At 45.6% G+C, this 16,570-nt stretch overlaps 1 long non-coding RNA gene across 1 annotated transcript; it reads left to right on the top strand.

Moving 5' to 3' along the window:
- The first annotated feature begins 7,965 nt into the window (after positions 1-7,965).
- On the top strand, positions 7,966-10,889 carry LOC136364534 (uncharacterized). Its single transcript, XR_010744165.1, has 3 exons — positions 7,966-8,227; positions 10,638-10,711; positions 10,815-10,889. It is a non-coding gene; the product is annotated as an uncharacterized lncRNA (long non-coding RNA).
- Positions 10,890-16,570: the final 5,681 nt, after the last annotated feature.

Genomic DNA, 16,570 nt, shown 5'->3' with positions numbered 1-16,570 from the left:
TGTGATGAAAGATGATTGCACATGGCAGGAGTCATTCTTACAACCACGGTCCGCCTGTTTTTGCTACATCTGAAGCCTTGCATGTAGCTGCTGGAGCAGCCCTTACCTGCCCATGGATTGTAACCAGAGGAGGAACAGAATGTCCTAAGAAATTACACGTGTCTTGCTTCTGGGATGATTTTTATTATGAATATTTACAGATGGTGTCAGTCATTGGTAGGTGGTTATGCTAAGAGGAGATAACAGATCCCACCCAGGACACAGGCTCTTCTAATTCCAGCTCAGCCTTTGATCATAGATAAATTATTCTTCTTTCACATGCCTCAGTCTCTCTTTCCATTCAAACGTCTACTTAGACTGTAAGCTTTTGGAGACAGTGGATGTCTCATAGTGTGGAGATACAGAATGTAGTACTGGTACTGTACAGCATCCACAACAATAGAGATCTTGATCCTGATGGCAGCCTTCACTCATTATCTTAATAGAAGCATCAAAGTCTATATATGAAACAATTTCTCTGAACAATCTTTTGGCCATACTGACTCAAGATCAGACACGTGATAAGAGGTGACAGAGGAAGCTGTGTGTATGTAAAACCATTTTATGTCTTTGAAATTACCGAAGATGTAACTTTTGCAGTCTGGGTGGAGGTGAGTGCCCTCCAAGTGACAGCACCGCACCTCAGACACAATGTGTGTGCCATTTCCATTGCCTGCTAGAAGCTTTGTTCTGAGTAGGGAAAAGAAATTAATTTCAAGTCTTGGGTCCCAAGAGGTACTTTTGTAGCAATTGTGGCAGCTCTCTGTAGGGAGCAACTCCTTAGACACCTGAACTAATACTGCACTGGCACCAGAGAAGAAATGGGTACTATCTCTGTTACAAGGGGACACTATGCGTCTGAAGAGGGAGCAAAAACACAGGTTTGAGGAGACTGGACCCTCCAGACCTCCAGTCTCTTATCCATTTTTAAGTACATGATAGAAACACCACAGGAGATAGGAAGCAACAGTTCTTAAGGAAAACTCCCTTTTGACTAAAAAAATCTCACAAAGGACATTTTAATGGGGAGGTTTTGAGCACAAATAGTGTGAGGACCATTAGTACTCTTTCACCATCATTAAGAGAGTGAACTTCCCATCTCGTGTAGCAGAAGAGCAGACCCTACAGTGCACCTCACCTCCAAGAGTAAGTCTTCCAGCTTTGCCGGGCTACAGGGAGCAGATCTGTGTGCAACCTCTACCACGGAGAGTTTACTTCATTGGTGTACTACTACCTCTCTTAACCAAGACATCAGTCAGTCATTCAAAAGACCTGGTGGTGCTTCCTTAGGCCAGCTTTGTGTCTTATGTGTTTCCTCCACCCCAGCTCAACAGACCCATATCCACACTGCAGGATCCTCCTGGCAACACTAGGCTTACCAAAGCAACAGTATCTCAGTTCTTCATTAGCCAGACACTTTCTAATCCAAGCCTTGCTATTTTTATCCAGTTCAGATTTCTTCACTCCTTTATTAAATAAATAATGTGGCAATCTCTCAAATGTCTGGCCAAAGGCAAAGCAGTTTGCAGTCATTTCTGGCCCTACTGCCAGAAAACAACTGACTAATCAAATGTCATCTTGCTTGCTGAGCTGACCCCAGTAACAAGGTTCTCCTTTCAGAGGAAGCACCTGAATATCAGGACTCTGTCAGCACTTCCACTAAACTAGGGGTCTCTTTCCCCTTTGCTTCCAAAATAACTTCATTAATGATGTAGTAGAGGAGAATTCAGCAGCATCCTACCACGTCCACCATCTTCCCCAAACGCCAAAGGAGCAAGTGCCTTATGTGCCTCAAGGGAGGTTGCAGGACCAACCTCCAAAAATCCAAAAATCACTCAGTCCTCTGAGATTTCTGCCCTCGATGTCCCAACAAATGAGAACAGTGTCCAGTGCCCTGTCCTATTGTGACCTTAGCCCCAGTGTGCCCTAGATGTGATATCTTTCATTGGGAGCTGAGTGACTCTTCTGGCTTGGACCACCAGCAGACACAGCTGGGGCTTTGTCTGAGGTGAGGCAAAGCACACACATTCAAAATGTGCTAAGCCCTATAATAACAGAGAGAAGGTGGCCCTGAATATGTTGTTTGTACCATCAGCTAAATGCTAATTTAGAGCTGGTTTTCCTCCCACTTTGCTGGGCTATCTTGACAGAACAAAAGCCAGAATTCCTGAGGAACTAGCAATTACTACCAAGTTTCCAAGGGCAAAACTCAGAAAACTCATCTAAGAAAATAAAAAAAAAACCCACAACAAACAGTCATAAAATCTTTGATTTCTGAAAAATAAACAGAGTCCCTCACCTCTGAAAACTCTGCTTCACACTGTCTTTGGTAGGATTTCCAAAATCACCTGTATATAAAAGCCTTGGGCTGGGTGTTATTTATGTAAGGCTAAGATGGTGGATCATTCTCTTACAGTCAGTCAAAGATGCTAATAAATTTCTTTCAGGCCTAGTTAGGGGCTCAGCCTGTGCATTTTAGAGTTTGTACTGAAAGTAGCACAAGGTAGAAACTACTCTGCTGTAAAAAGATAGACTGACCCCCTGTGAACCTCAGCTATGCCTTTATCCCTACTTTCAGGTGAGGGAATTTCTAGGGAATAGAGGGCAGCTGAGCAAGTGGACTTTCCTGCAAAAGGAGACTATGGAGATAGAACTTCTGGAAGACTGGGGGGTATGGGTTGGTAGAGTATTGATGATATGTGCTAGGAGAGGGGTGAGTTGCAGCAAAACTGTAAATGCAGGTTTGGAGATTAGGCCTCAGAAACTCTGTGGTTTGAGCCATTGTTTAAGGCTGGTAAAGCAGATGCTAGAGAAAAGGGGAAACAGATGAATTTGAATACTACTTATTATAACTGGTACTGTGGAGGGGAAGGGTAGCAAAGCAATGCATGGTCTGCTCTCAGGAAGGGAAGCATACTTGGTTGAGTAGAGACCTGCCTTTTTTAATTCTCCCCTATTTCTATCTCTTTTCTGTAATTAGGTATGCTCTGGATAGTGTAAAGGAAACTTTACCACTCTGATACTGGGAGCCTGAAGCAGCCTTGAGCCCCCAGAGCCTACAAATGTTTCTGAGAGGTTAGGGTCTCCTGCTGTTGTAGAGAGTAGTGCCCTTGTCCCTTACATACACTGAAGGCTTGTGAAAGTCTCTCTTCTGAGAATGATATGGCAGCCTGACCTCCCATGTGGCCTTTCTCTACTTACTGCTGCAATATCATCAGGGTCTAGAACTTTATGAATTAGTTCTGGGGACGGGGCTGCTATTTTAAGTGCCTTTGTTACCTCTTCCAGAGGCATAGGAAAACTATGGTTTTTAGGTCTCTGAACATCTTAATAGTTCATTTGTAGGTTCTTCCCTATGCCAGAGAATGTTTGCTGTGGGATCTCTTTAGGCAAGCCAGGAGTATTTCTCAGCTGGTGACCTCTCAGATATTGGGGTGGAGGGGCAGAGCTCCTCATCAGAGGTGCTGGAGACTGAGGCCATCCTCGGATGAGGTCTGTCACTGATCTGCTATCTTGGTTGGGTGATGTCATCCTTGGTGAAGGTTTGTGTCCTGGCAGTGCCTGGTCAGGACATTTCACTTAAGTAACCCCTTGTTCCTCACATGTCAGAGAGTGTGGGGTGCATCAACCAGCCTTTTGCCTGGCGCTGTTCTTATCTGAGGGTTACTCTTCTCAGGTTTCTGTGCTCAGCCAAAGATACGGCAACAATCTGGTACTTGTAGCCAAACAGAAAATCTGGCACTCTGTCCCTGCAGTGGTTGACAGGAACTAGTCTGAGGGAAAATGACAGTTTGATCTTCAAACAGTGTCCATTGGGACCTCTACTAGACCTAACAGCTATCATATTTCTGATATCTTAAAAGACTGCCAGTGGTTATACCCCTTCATCTCAGCTCTTTCGTCACTAGACAAATAAACAGTTTTCAATTTTTTTTATTACCTATGTGAAATTTTTAAAGGCTTTTGCGCCTGAAATTGACCTTTTCCTTCATTTGCAAGAAATATCTCAATCAAGATTGCAGAATCAAATTAGCTGTGGATGGTTCAAACCCAACTGCTCTGCCAAGCCTCTGGCCATCTAGGATAGGTCCAGTTAATCCTTTAATGGGTGCAACAGGATCATAGGCTGCAGCAGGGGTTTGTTGTGTAGGACTAGGTGCAGTGGGGATTAGTACTTCTTGTGAAGAAGGAACAGGAAGGCATGGATGAGATTGCTCAGCTGATCAGCAGCAGAGTGGGAATGAGCTCCAGTTCATGTTTAATGCATCAGCTGAATAAAGGCACATTTTTTTAATACTCATTAAACTTTTACAGGGGTAAAGGAGAGTTGGAAATTCCTGCCCTATTGATAGAGAAGCTGATATGCTCACCTTGTTGCATACAGAGCCAGACTGGAGACACTTTTTTGAGGGGAGGGAATGGATGTAACTGGGGTTTAACTTGAGCAGATGTATAAATTACTTCATACACGTTCCCTTGCTCTGTAATTAATTTAAGTCCTAATGTGATGGGATTTAATCTTAGTGTTCTTGCTGGCTCCCTTTTGGCATTTCTGGCAATATAGCCTTGGAGAACTCTTACTTGATACTCTAAGGCTTTCTAAATGCCTCAAGAGATGACGTCTGTTTGGGTGGATGGCAGCAGCAGTGGGGAAGGCACTGGAGGGCATGCCATCAACTGCTGTACTTACTGGTGCATTGGGAGAGGTAAAGGCATGTTGCATTCTGAAGTTGGGAGGCTTCTGCTAGAAGTGTGGGGATTTGACAATGTTTTGGCACTGTTAGAGAGGACTGGAAATTAGTTGCTCCAGCTCTACAGGTGCTTACACCCCAAAGGCTTTCCTTAAAGTCTGAGGCAGAAGTGGAAGTAACAAGTTTTCAGGACTGTCTCAGCAGGACTGGTATTACCCATTTCACACAGATGAGAGAGATTAGAGGAAAAAGGAAAGTAAGCACTGAGAACATTGAGTGAGTAAAAATTTGTGACTAATATCATTAAAGCACAGCTGGGCCAGCTCATTTTCCCTGTTCTTCGATCACACACGATTTGGCTTCTTTTACTTGAGCACTAAACATATCCAGCAGCTGTAGGCAATGTGTAGGCTCAGGAGGTCCCACAGCCTGGGGGGCCACCTTTTGCCCTCAAAGTGAGGTGATGGGCACAAAAGCAAACATTTCATTGTCTGCCCATGCATGCAGGTGACAGTGGGAAGTCAGCTGCTGATTGCAAATGTTTGCTGACCACAGCTTGCCAGCTCCAGCTGCCAGCACCCAGAAAGCTCTCAAAGCCAGGACCTTATCAGTAATTTCAATGGTGGGGGAAGGGAAACACTAGAAAAACTCTGTTGTATATCTTAATAAATCATATTAATCATATCACTGATATCAGTCTGCTGGTACTGAAGGATTTACTGGAGGCAATAGCCTCATCAAGCAGAAAGTTTTGCTTGAATGGTGTAACAGCTGGGCATGTGCTAGCACTGTGCTCATGCACACTTGGAGGTCAGTGCATAAGGGATTTCAGTGATCAGGCTGAAACAGCACCAGAAAATCTGGAAGGAAATTTCATCTGTCAAAGCCTTTGTTTCTTAAGTTTAATCACTCTCATCATGTTTTGGACAGATAGTTTTGAAAATATAACCTAGTGGCAAGAGACTGCATTTGATTCTCAGCTTTGCCATGAATGCTGTGGGCTGCCTCTTGCAAGGCAGATCTGTGCCTGATTTTGTAGATGGGGATTTTGCCGCTTGGGTTATAAACTCTTTCTGGGGTAGGAGCTGCAAGATTGTGTGAACTGCTCAAACCTTTCAGCACTTACGTGGAAGGAGTGCTTCACAGAAGGTGAAGTTATTGGTAGTTATTAAAAACAGAGGTCCAGATATAATCTGGCTGTTCTTCTATAGGGCTCAAAGCATCTGCTGCTGGCTGTGGTTAGTCAGAGGATACCTTTGGTCTAACTCAATAAAGCTAGTTTTCTTGCAATAGTTAGTCAAACAACCTCATATTCTTTTTATAGATGGAAAAATCTGGCTGTTGCTTAATTGGAGGTACAAACTTCAGAGCCCTGGAGAGATGGGAATGCAGATTACCTGGAGGCAGATCAAAAGGAAGGCTTACAAGATAAATTGTCATGGGTCTCACTTATTTGCAGCAGCATGACTTCCAAGACTTGTTACTTTTCTGCATTAGAAGTGATGAGTTTGCACAGAATCTCTGAACATCTGTGGGAGCCACAAGGTATATGGAGATGCTTTAGTAAAACAGAAGACCCGAGCAATGCCCATGTTTGCAAAGTAACTAAGTGGCAGAGTTGGGCCTGCCAGTTCATGGTCCCCAGCCATGCACTGAAGCATGAAGGGAAGACAACATGTGGGTGACAGACCAGAAAGCAGTTAGCTGGCTCTTACGTGGGACCTTCTCCTTTTGAACAGATCTTGCCCTTACAGACATGCACGTGGTTCCTGTCAAGTCCCTCCACAGGGCTTGACTGAATTTCCTATAGTACATTTCAGGAGGAGGAACATGTACCCCACTGCCACCAATTCTCTCTGGCAAACAATAGCATGTGTTTCACTGGGCTTTCCACAAACCATTTCATGGTTTGTTTGGTCACAGAAGCTGTCCTGTGCTAGCACCATCTGTCCTAGCTGCATCTGCAGGTCCACCATGAAGAGTTATGTGTCCCCACACTCTCTTTAAGATGTTTTTCCCAAACAGGCAGTAATAAGGTCCTATTTTCTTTGATATGATATGGAATATGCTTTGGGGAAACACAGATTACAACTGCTATTTCTTAAAATGTCTTTTATTCATTAGCTGCTGTTAATAGAATCAAGGTGTTAGTAGTAAAGCAGAAAAATATTCACACAACACATCACTCATTCATGTTCACTTGCTAGAGGGAGCAGCCATTAGAAGGCCAATCCCAATGTGAGTGCTTGGAAGCAGAAGGTCATCCTGATGCAACTCTGCCTTCTGGGTAGGTCTTTAGAAATTCCTTCAGAGGGCACTTTGTTTCACCACCTGTATACATAACTCTGTATTCTTAATCTGTGGAGAGCAGCCACTGCCCTCCTGGGTGTGCTCCAAGTTATACAACCTGTTACAGGTTCTAATGTGTGCTGGCAGCCCTGTAGACCATTACATGCTGCTGGTCTAAGTTTATAATTTCTTGCAAATTCATGAGGCTTAGTAATCTCTGAACCTTATCAGCCCCTATGAAACCTTCACATAATATCTTCTTAGGATATATCTGTCTTGACTTTGGCCTGTAATATTTCCTGGTAACTATTTCTCCATTTGAATCTATGGAAGCACAGGAACTTGCACAAAGGGGGCTTCTGTGATACCAGGAGGTAGTGGTGGCGGAACATGTATGTCCTCTGCAGGATAAGTGATACTGTGGCCTGAGGTGGGCTCAAATTCATTTGGAATCAGCTGCATGGATACCAGTACTTGGGCACACTGATGCTGTCATCTTCCCATGGACAGACTTGACATTTACCCACTCCAACTGGTTTAAAAGCCTGTATGTGACACAGAGGAAGACTTTGCCACAGCTTCTCTTCATGTTTTGCAGGCTGATTGGAGTACCCCTGGTGATCCAGCTCTCATACCTGGAGCAATGACCTCCTCTGAGAGCTGTGTTGTATTGCCCAGCATAGCTGCTGGTGGAGAACAGAGTTCCCTGCAGACCCTAGAAGGGTTAGGAGGAGCAGTGGAATTGTGTAGCATGCAGTAGATACCAATTTACATCTCTGCCCAATATGGGAACTTACCAGAGCAGGTTTGCCCAAGCTTTCAAACCAGGAGCTCTCTGGGATCCCAGCCATATGGCATACAGTGCTGGTTACTCATGAATAGGTTTGCTTGGGGCTTTCTATATGTGTGATCCATGAGACAGTGTGCTCCTTCAGCAGGTCTCAATTAGTCTGGCTCCTTTTTGAGCAGCGCTGGCTCACACTGGTGCCTTTGCTAGTGCTCCTGGTTGGCTTTCTGTTGTCTTGCCCAGATGAGTCTTGGTCTTCTGCTGCTGAAAGAAAAAACCCTGTTGCTGGCTGCACAGCAAGCATCTCCAAAGAATTCTGACCTGTAGTTGGTGTGGAGCTGGCCAGCCTGAATGTAAAGCCAGCCAGCTAGCCTGGTTAAAGGAGTATTACCATCTTGGGTACCTACAGCGAAGGAAAGGGGTAAGTGATCTGAAATTCTCCCTAAATCCAGCCTTGCCTTTTCATGTCCATGGAGTCTGGCCCTCTGAAGAGGTTTCTGTCCTGAAAAGCCAGAGTGGATGGGAATAAGGGTTGGGTTAAAGGAGCATTGAGATAGAGAAGTTTTAGGGTTCCTCATCACCATTACAGGGGCACTTCCCTACTGCAGAATCCCTCAGATCTTGTTCCCCGTCTTACCCGGAGGGCTGGCTTTCAGTGCAACTGCAGCAGACCCAGTGGATCTGATCTACCAGCAGCCTGATGCTCTGATCCACATTTCAGCCAGCAGCAGGGCAACCAGGATGCATGAAGGAATCTGACTACTGTAACCAGGGAAACAGGAGGAGTGGGCTTTTTAGGAGGAACCAAAATAGAGAAACATTCTGAACCAGTAAATTCATTTGCCACATACGAGAGTGGAAAAAACCGAGAGGGTTGTGCTGCTGTGTGACAGCCAGCTGTGTAGCTATTACCTGTGATGGTGGAAGTGAAGTAGGCAGGTGTGTAGGCTAGCATACATTCCATGTCTGTCTGTTGCTGGCATGTTCTGTTAGTTTTCAACAACATTCAGAAGTCCCACACAGAATTATAAATTTAAAACATATGGTAGCTTGTGTATCGTATGATAAAAAGCATAAACCAGCAGGAAAGTTTGAAAAGGCCATGCTGACGTGTTTGTTACACAGAGTCACTAGCTGTGTATTTAAGTGCTAAGTGCTACAGGTTGTATCACAAAGCCAGGTTTCTTACCCAGCTTACTGCAGAGCTGTCATTTGGGAGATCAAAGGCACGTGAAGCCCTTCTTGACAGGCCATGCTCTGCACTGACTTCACTGGAGGTTTGCAGTGCCAAGTGCCTTCTCTTCTTTATTTATTTGTCACTGTGATAGACACCCTGCCATCCATAGCAACTAAAGCATTTGTTATCCATCATACCCTTAACTGTAATTAGCTCCCACCCACTTTTCCCTGCTGATTCAGTCAAACAGCTCTTTGGCAGCCAGGTTATTTCTCAGCCTCTGCTCCTGGTTTCTGTGCAGTGGTACTCTTGTAATCGCTTTCTTGCAGTAAGAACATTTTTGTATCAGTGTCCCTATCTCCCCCAAGAGGAAGAGCTGCCTAACCCTGTCCTCTCAGCCATGGAAAATCTATGTGCAAATGTATCAGACAGGAAGCACTTTTTAAGTCGTTATAAATCTGAGCTTTTACTGGGAGGTGCTTTATCTATGCCAGCTAATCTAGAGTGTCTCAGTACTTTCCACTGAGGATAAGAGTAATTATCTTTAAGCTAGCTCACTTTCTAAGTGAGCACTGTTCTCTTTTACTGCTGCACTGTGGCCTCCACACGACCAGGAATTGGCTCTTTCTCTGCAATAGTCTCTTCATAGAAGGGAATTGAGTGCATTTAATAAGCTAATGTGCTCTGAAGTGGGTTTCATGTTAAAGATGCAATACCTGATCATGGACTGATCTTATAAATATTTACTATTTTATATGCCTAGAGCAGTCTTATGCATTTAAACATTGGCAGTGAACACCAAGCACATTTATAAGGATGTGTGTGGTACCACCCTTGCGCTAGAGGTGATGTCATTTAACATCATGAGGCCAAGAACACTCTCTGCCCTATCTCTTAGGGGCCAGAGAAGGCTGGAGGCCACTGTGCCCAGGCAAACATTTGGGTTGGAAATGTCTGTATGTGCTGGCCACATGGGAAGGAGGTGTGTCTTTAGGGTGCACAAAGAGGCTGAGCTTAGAGTTCTCCTGTGCCCCAGCTTAGTTTAGTGGTTCTGCTGCTGCATGGCAGAGCAGATGCAGAAGGTGGAGATGCAACTGTGTTTCAGCTGGGCAGGAGATGCAGAAGTGTTTCTCCAGCCAAACAGAAATCTATCACAGCACAATATATACTGCAGCTGAATGAAAGTAACTCACCAGGGCAGGAAAAACTCAGCTGAAGGGCTTACTGACAAAGATGTGTCAGGCAATTAGTGATCCTTGCAGTATGTCCTGTACCTGCTCAGATAGAAGGAGGAGCTGACAGTAAACATGCTGTTAAGAAATTAAATGTGTCCAGTTGTTATGGCAGAAGCATTTATTATCAGTCTGTGCTATTCTGTTAGCTCAAGGCATCTAGATAAGGATGAGGGCGTAGAACAAGCTAGGAGAGCTGTGCCTCAACCCATCAATCAATCAAAAGCATTATGTATTTAAATGTGCAATCAGAACTGATTTGAGTCTCTTGAGAAAAAAAAACCAAAAAAACAACAACCTTGCATGCATCTCCTGGGAGAAGGTGCTTTAGTGTCAGCGTCTTTCATTGCACAGGAGTTTTTTTATGACAAAGGTTTCTGCAGTAGCAAAGGATGGTATACTGTGCTCTGGTTTTCCTCAAGGACTAAGGGATGGCCTGAGGACTTGCCCTATGAACTTCAGAGAAACAGGAATGGCTGAACTCTAAGTAAAGTAGGTAAGATGGAAGGTTTCTATGACAGCTCTTTGTCTTAAAACATCCCTAACCATGCTCTGGCTTCCCTGTACTGGATGTGGAACATGAAGTCTTTTGTCCACAGAGCACAGCAGAAAACCTGGGTAGGAGGAAAGCAGAGTTTTCCCAGTTCCTGGAGGATTAAAAGACCTGCACATCACGTAGGAAGTCAACAGCAGAGTGGGAACCAAACAAATTCACTAGTAGTGATTAAGGCTAGAGGCTGGCCCAGCCCAAGGCATACCACAAGGAGAAAAGATCTGTTCTGGACATTTGGAAATTTCCTGGTTTGGGTATTTTCAGAATGAAATGCTTCTAAATATAGCTTGGAAAAGACTCTTCAGCTGTATTTGTGTGCAAAGGTGGTAGTCTTATATACTATTATGTGGAATGCAAGGAGTCAAATCAAAGACAAAGGAAGGCAAACATGAGGCTGAAACTGCCTCATGAACAATCAACCACACAAAAAAGCTGGGAGCTCACAGCTTTCTGTCTCTTTTCAGATAAGTCAAAAAAGGTTTGTAAATTTTTTCCTTCAAATTTTCACCTTTCTGAATCCAAATTAAAGCTAGTTGTGAAACAAAAAATTCCCTTTTTGATGCTTCTTTATTATAACCTTTTATGCTCTGCCAGCATATGACTCGGCTTAATTGGCATTTGAGAGATTAGAGACAAAGAAAAATCTCATAAACACAGAAAATAAATCCCACACAAATACTAAAACAAAGCTACTGCATTGTTACTAGCAGTTCTAGAGACTTATTTCCTGAAAACTCTCATGTCTGCAGTATCTTCCACAGCATCAATCCCAGTATGTTACATGGTCATTAGTCCGAAGAACATATTCATTTATGAGTCTGAAATGGCTTTGTTAGTCAGGAGTGGTAAACTCAGTTATAAGCTTCTTTCCTAAAGATCCAATAGTTATTATGTGCCATCAAACATCTTGATAATTTGATGGCTGGCCTTTTTAGAGGCTTGGAGTGCTCAAAAAAAGCCTGGGGAAGAGAACTGGAAGATCTGGAAGGAATGATGTGGAGGAATAGGAGTGCTGCCTCCAAAGCTGGGTTGGATCATGGCATCCACAGTGATTCCAGCCCTCAGTGTCCCCATGCTGCAACAGTGGCTGTCATGAAAGCAGAAGTTAGAGCAGGGTAACTACTGGCAACTACTCCTAATTCTGCTGTGCATGCCTGACATGTCATATTTTCCATCAGTGGCAGCAAGAGAGGCTGTTGAGGAAGAGCCTGCAAGCTGTTTGGGGCTGTTCCAGGTCTGTTTCACTCAGACCTCAGTCCACAAACCCTTTGTGTGTGTTAGAGGGCATGTCTTTGCTGGTTATGGACCTTGTTTGCTGTGAGTCTTCCTAAAGCACTGGTGAACCTGTTTATGCTGTGGAAATTAGAAACAATTTCCAGAAATTAATCACCCCCAGCAGGAAAAAACCAGAAGTATGCTTATATGTCAAGTGCATTTCAAATTTCCAGTAATTCTTGGGGTATTTTAAAACTCCTTAGCTCTAAACAAGGAAGCTTAGTCAAAGGCCAAAGCCACCAAGATGCCTCAGGTGACATGTTTCTCACTCTGAGCACTCAGAGCCCATGCTTAGAGTTGAGGGCTCTCCTAATTAATATCCAAGTGTGGAACTCATTGTGCCAAACTCATGATCTAAAAGACAGGCATACAAAAATTAATCCAGGTATCTGTATATAGAAGTTACAGATGCACCACCAGCAGATGATTCACCCTTTTCTAAAACAGGTATCTCAGATTGCTGCTGTGAGTCACTGTGGGCACCACCTTCCTGTCTCTCCTGACTAGAGGATGCTTATTTAACCTAAGTGGATTTCACACATGTTTAAAATTGCTGAAGTTAATTGAAACTGGTCCCCACCATCTTTGCCCTGTGAAAAGAGATGCAAGAGTTCTGAGTCATCTTGAAAGACTTTTGGCTGAAGGGGGATAGTGGACAGATGAGTGCAGGGCAGCCTGACACTCCGTCACCTGCTTGAGGTGAGACAACATCTTGACCTCAGTCAGAGTTGTAGTCATTCAAGGCTTTTAAAATAATTATCTTGGTTTTCTAATGATGCTCTTACCAGTGATCACCAAAGAACAGTGTATCTAAGCATAATTTCTTTGAGATTCAGGGTCAGGCCAAATCTATTGTAGCTGATAATATGGTAATAATTTGGTAGATATATGGTAGATATTTGAATCGCCAGTATGTAACCAGGCAACTCAAAACGACAAGGAAGAAGAGAAATATTACAGTTGTGTAAGTCTCCTCCTGTTTCTGAACATTAAAAGTCACATGGCAGGGGTTACCAGAATTGTGTGATTAGCTTAGAAATTTTAAATTTTTTTATAACTGTGTAAGTGTGACAGAATGTTAGACCTCTCTGTAGATGAATAAACACATAATTAGGATCATTTTGTCAAAATGACAACTTCACTTAGTCAGCATATAAGGTGCCTGAAGGTCATAGGCATTTTCAAAAGAACAAGCATTTCTTCTGTTTGAGTGATAAAGACCAGAGTTTTGTAAAAAGCTATTTTAGGAGAACTGGGAAAAAAAAGTAAAACAAACAGCTGTGTTTGTTACAAAGCCAAAGTGGCATGTAAGAGCTGTCGTCACTGTGTTCTCTGTTATGAAATAGTATTTGTTCTGCAAAGTGTTTTTATCTTTCCATGCAGTTTAAAAAGAAATAAAAGGCACAGTTTTACAAGGTTGGGCTCTTTTTTTTTGGTTAAGAATTAACTGAATAAAAGTGAGTGAAGATTTGACTGTCTTCACGTAATGCCAACTTTCAACATGCAAAATTACCAATTATAACACAGCTGACACTCGTGTGTATGAAAATCGTACTTTTAAGCCTCTATCCCAAATCTAAGTATTCAGCTTCATGACTGATACATTCATGTATATCTTTGAGTGTGACTACATGCGTCCACACGCATACTGAATTACAATTTTTTGCCTTCCGGATTTTTTTCTACTGTCTTTTTAAAACGAAAAGCGGAGCTCATTTTCAAACAACACTCGAAGTGCTCGCATTTCCCACGACAGCAGCATCTGGTGCGTTTTTTTGAGCAAGTCGGCGGCGGGCCGGGCGGGGCCGGGAGCGGGGCGGGAGCGGGGCGGGATTGGCCCGGCGCGGTCAGGCGCCGTGGGCTGTTGCACACACGCGGCTCCGGGCCCCGCCGACCGGCAGTAACCCCGGCAAGGCCGGCCCCCTGCGGGTGTTCCCCCGGTGCCCCGGCTGTGCCCGGCCCCCTGCGGGTGTTCCCCCGGTGCCCTGGCTGTGCCCGGCCCCCTGCGGGTGTTCCCCCGGTGCCCCGGCTGTGCCCGGCCCCCTGCGGGTGTTCCCCCGGTGCCCTGGCTGTGCCCGGCCCCCTGCGGGTGTCCCCCCGGTGCCCTGGCTGTGCCCGGCCTGCCGCCTCCCGGGGCGCCTGGCGGCCCCCGCTGTGACCGCGGCGGCGGGGGAAGGCGGCCTGGGCCCCCCGGGACAGGAGCTCCCTCAGGGCTGAGGCGGTTCGCCGTTCAACACACGGCACCCCGTCCGTCCCTCTGCTCGGCACGGCCGCTGTGGTGCCGTGTCCTCCACGGGCTCTCCGGGGACTTTGTGCCCTCTTTCCGAAAGTCCCCACGGGACTGTGGGGCCCGCGGGGAGGGTCAGCAGCAGCTGGGGCTTTCTCGCTGTGGTTGTGGTGCCTTGAGGGGCTACCTAGAACAGAGGCTAGAAAGTGTTAAAGGAGGAATAAAGTAGGTATTTATTTAAAAGGCCTTCAAAGAACGCACCTTGGGCAGTACAAGAGCCTGGCCGAGGCTACACCCAAGATGGAGGACGGATCACACATTTTCACACTTTTATAAGTTCTGATCCACTTACATATTGGGGTTAATGACATCAACTGTCATTAACCAATTACAGCTTCAGGTTATGAAGTCCCGTCCTCCCAGCCTGCTCTCCTCAATTCGCTGTTGTTTATCCTATTTGGGCCTGAAGCTGCAACAGTGTCCTTGGTTCTGAAGCTGGAAAAGGATTGTTTTGTCTAACTAAACTGTGAAGAGAACTTGCTAACACTTTATATGAAGTTCAGCGTTATATACTAATGCAGTACAGAATCTGGAAAATATGAAAGCTAAACCCTAAGGTATCAGTTGTTGTGCAAGGCTTGGAGCAGAGCTGGTACCCAGTCCTGCTCCTGGGCAGCTCCTGGGGGGACTGCTGCCCTCCCTAGGGCACCCTGCCTGGTGCTGCTCCCAGGGTCCTGGGCTGGACACACTGGGTTCCTCACGGCTGTGTTCACTGCACCTCACCCCTGGGGAGTGGATTGCAGCTGGAATCTGGTCTCCCCTAAAGATCATGTTGGCATCTTCTACATGTTGTGTTTAGAGCAAAAAGATGCAACAAACGCTCTCCTGACAGCCTGCAGCCCTCCCTGCTCTCCCTCCCTTGAGTCTGAACAAGCAGGCACTTGTTTGCTTGTTCTCTCTTACCCAGCAGAACTGGCTTGTACATTAACTCTTCCTTTCCCTCTCCTTCTCTGGTGGGTGGGAGACTTTCAGAGGAGCAAAGTTGGGGTGCACTGGAATTGCAGCCCAAATGTGCAGATTACACAGGAAACCAGGAATGATCATGCATTAAATACTTCCAGACAATGACCTGAAAATGCTGAGCTGGCACTGCTGAAGGGCTTGATAGTGTAGGAAAACATATTTTGGGCAGGGGAGTTAATAACAGTCTTTAACGAAGAGGGAGAGGCTGCGATTGGAATTGCACTCATGAAATCCAGACAGAGGGGTCATTAACTTTATTTTTAGGCTTGGCTGAATAATCAGGAGTTTTGAAGACTTGAATTGCCCTCTCTCTTTCACTTGTTTTAGGAGGGGCTGTGCTGTCATAGCTGGGATCAAAAGTGCACCAGAATACTAGAAGAAGCACGACTCTTGTCGCATCCAGGGACATAGCGCTGTGACCAGCTGATGAGCAGGAGCATTTGCTTTTTCTAGAGCTCAAAGGAGGCACATGTCATATTGGTTGGGCTGGTCACATACCTCCAGATGGAAGAACACAGCTGTGGGAAGAACCTCAGCCTTCTGTCTGAGTCTCTTTTCATCCCTTTGCTTCAATTTGGCATGTGCTGGCTCTGGCCTTCCCACCCAAAGGGCTTTCCAGCAAGGGAAAGGCACGGGCCTGTTTTTCCAAGGGATGTGGCATGTCCAGCTGCAAGGGTCTGGCGGTGCCAGCAAGAATGGGCTGGGTCAGGGGTCCCTGTGTGCTGCAGGTAGTGAAGATGCCACAAACAAGGCCATCCCCTCAGCTTGCTTGTGCATGGAGCAGGCTGGTGCCATGCGGAGATGGCCTTACTCGCCACTGTGATCAAAAGCCATTTGGGTGGGGGCATAAGGAAGCTGCCATCAATTCAAGTGATAGTTGGTCAGGGGATTTCCCGTTTTTCCTTTCACTTCCCTCCAGCTGCAGCAGGGGTGGGGATAAGCGGGGACACTTGCTCTTGCATGAGGAAAATTCCCCTCGCTGAGGCTGATGAACCCGCCTGACGGGAGGCGGCTGCCGGTATTACGTGTTGTGCAGCATGTGTATCCGCCAGCCACAAGGCCCTGGCAAGGGGCCCCGGCTGGAATTAACCTGCAGTAACCCCAGGCGCAGGGGCAGCCTTGGCGGGGTGTGCCTGCCTGGCCTGCACTGGAGTATGAAAGCCATTATAATCCACTCATTCATGATGCTTAAAGAGCCAGAGGCATTTTTCCCCTGGTTCTCCTGGAAGAGTGAAGGGTTTGGAAACAGTAAGGCGCAGCATTCCCCATCCCAATAG

The sequence above is a fragment of the Sylvia atricapilla genome, chromosome 8 (assembly GCF_009819655.1).
Source record: "Sylvia atricapilla isolate bSylAtr1 chromosome 8, bSylAtr1.pri, whole genome shotgun sequence".
Classification (NCBI taxonomy): domain Eukaryota; kingdom Metazoa; phylum Chordata; class Aves; order Passeriformes; family Sylviidae; genus Sylvia; species Sylvia atricapilla.
This window is presented reverse-complemented; position numbering and strand designations above follow the sequence as displayed.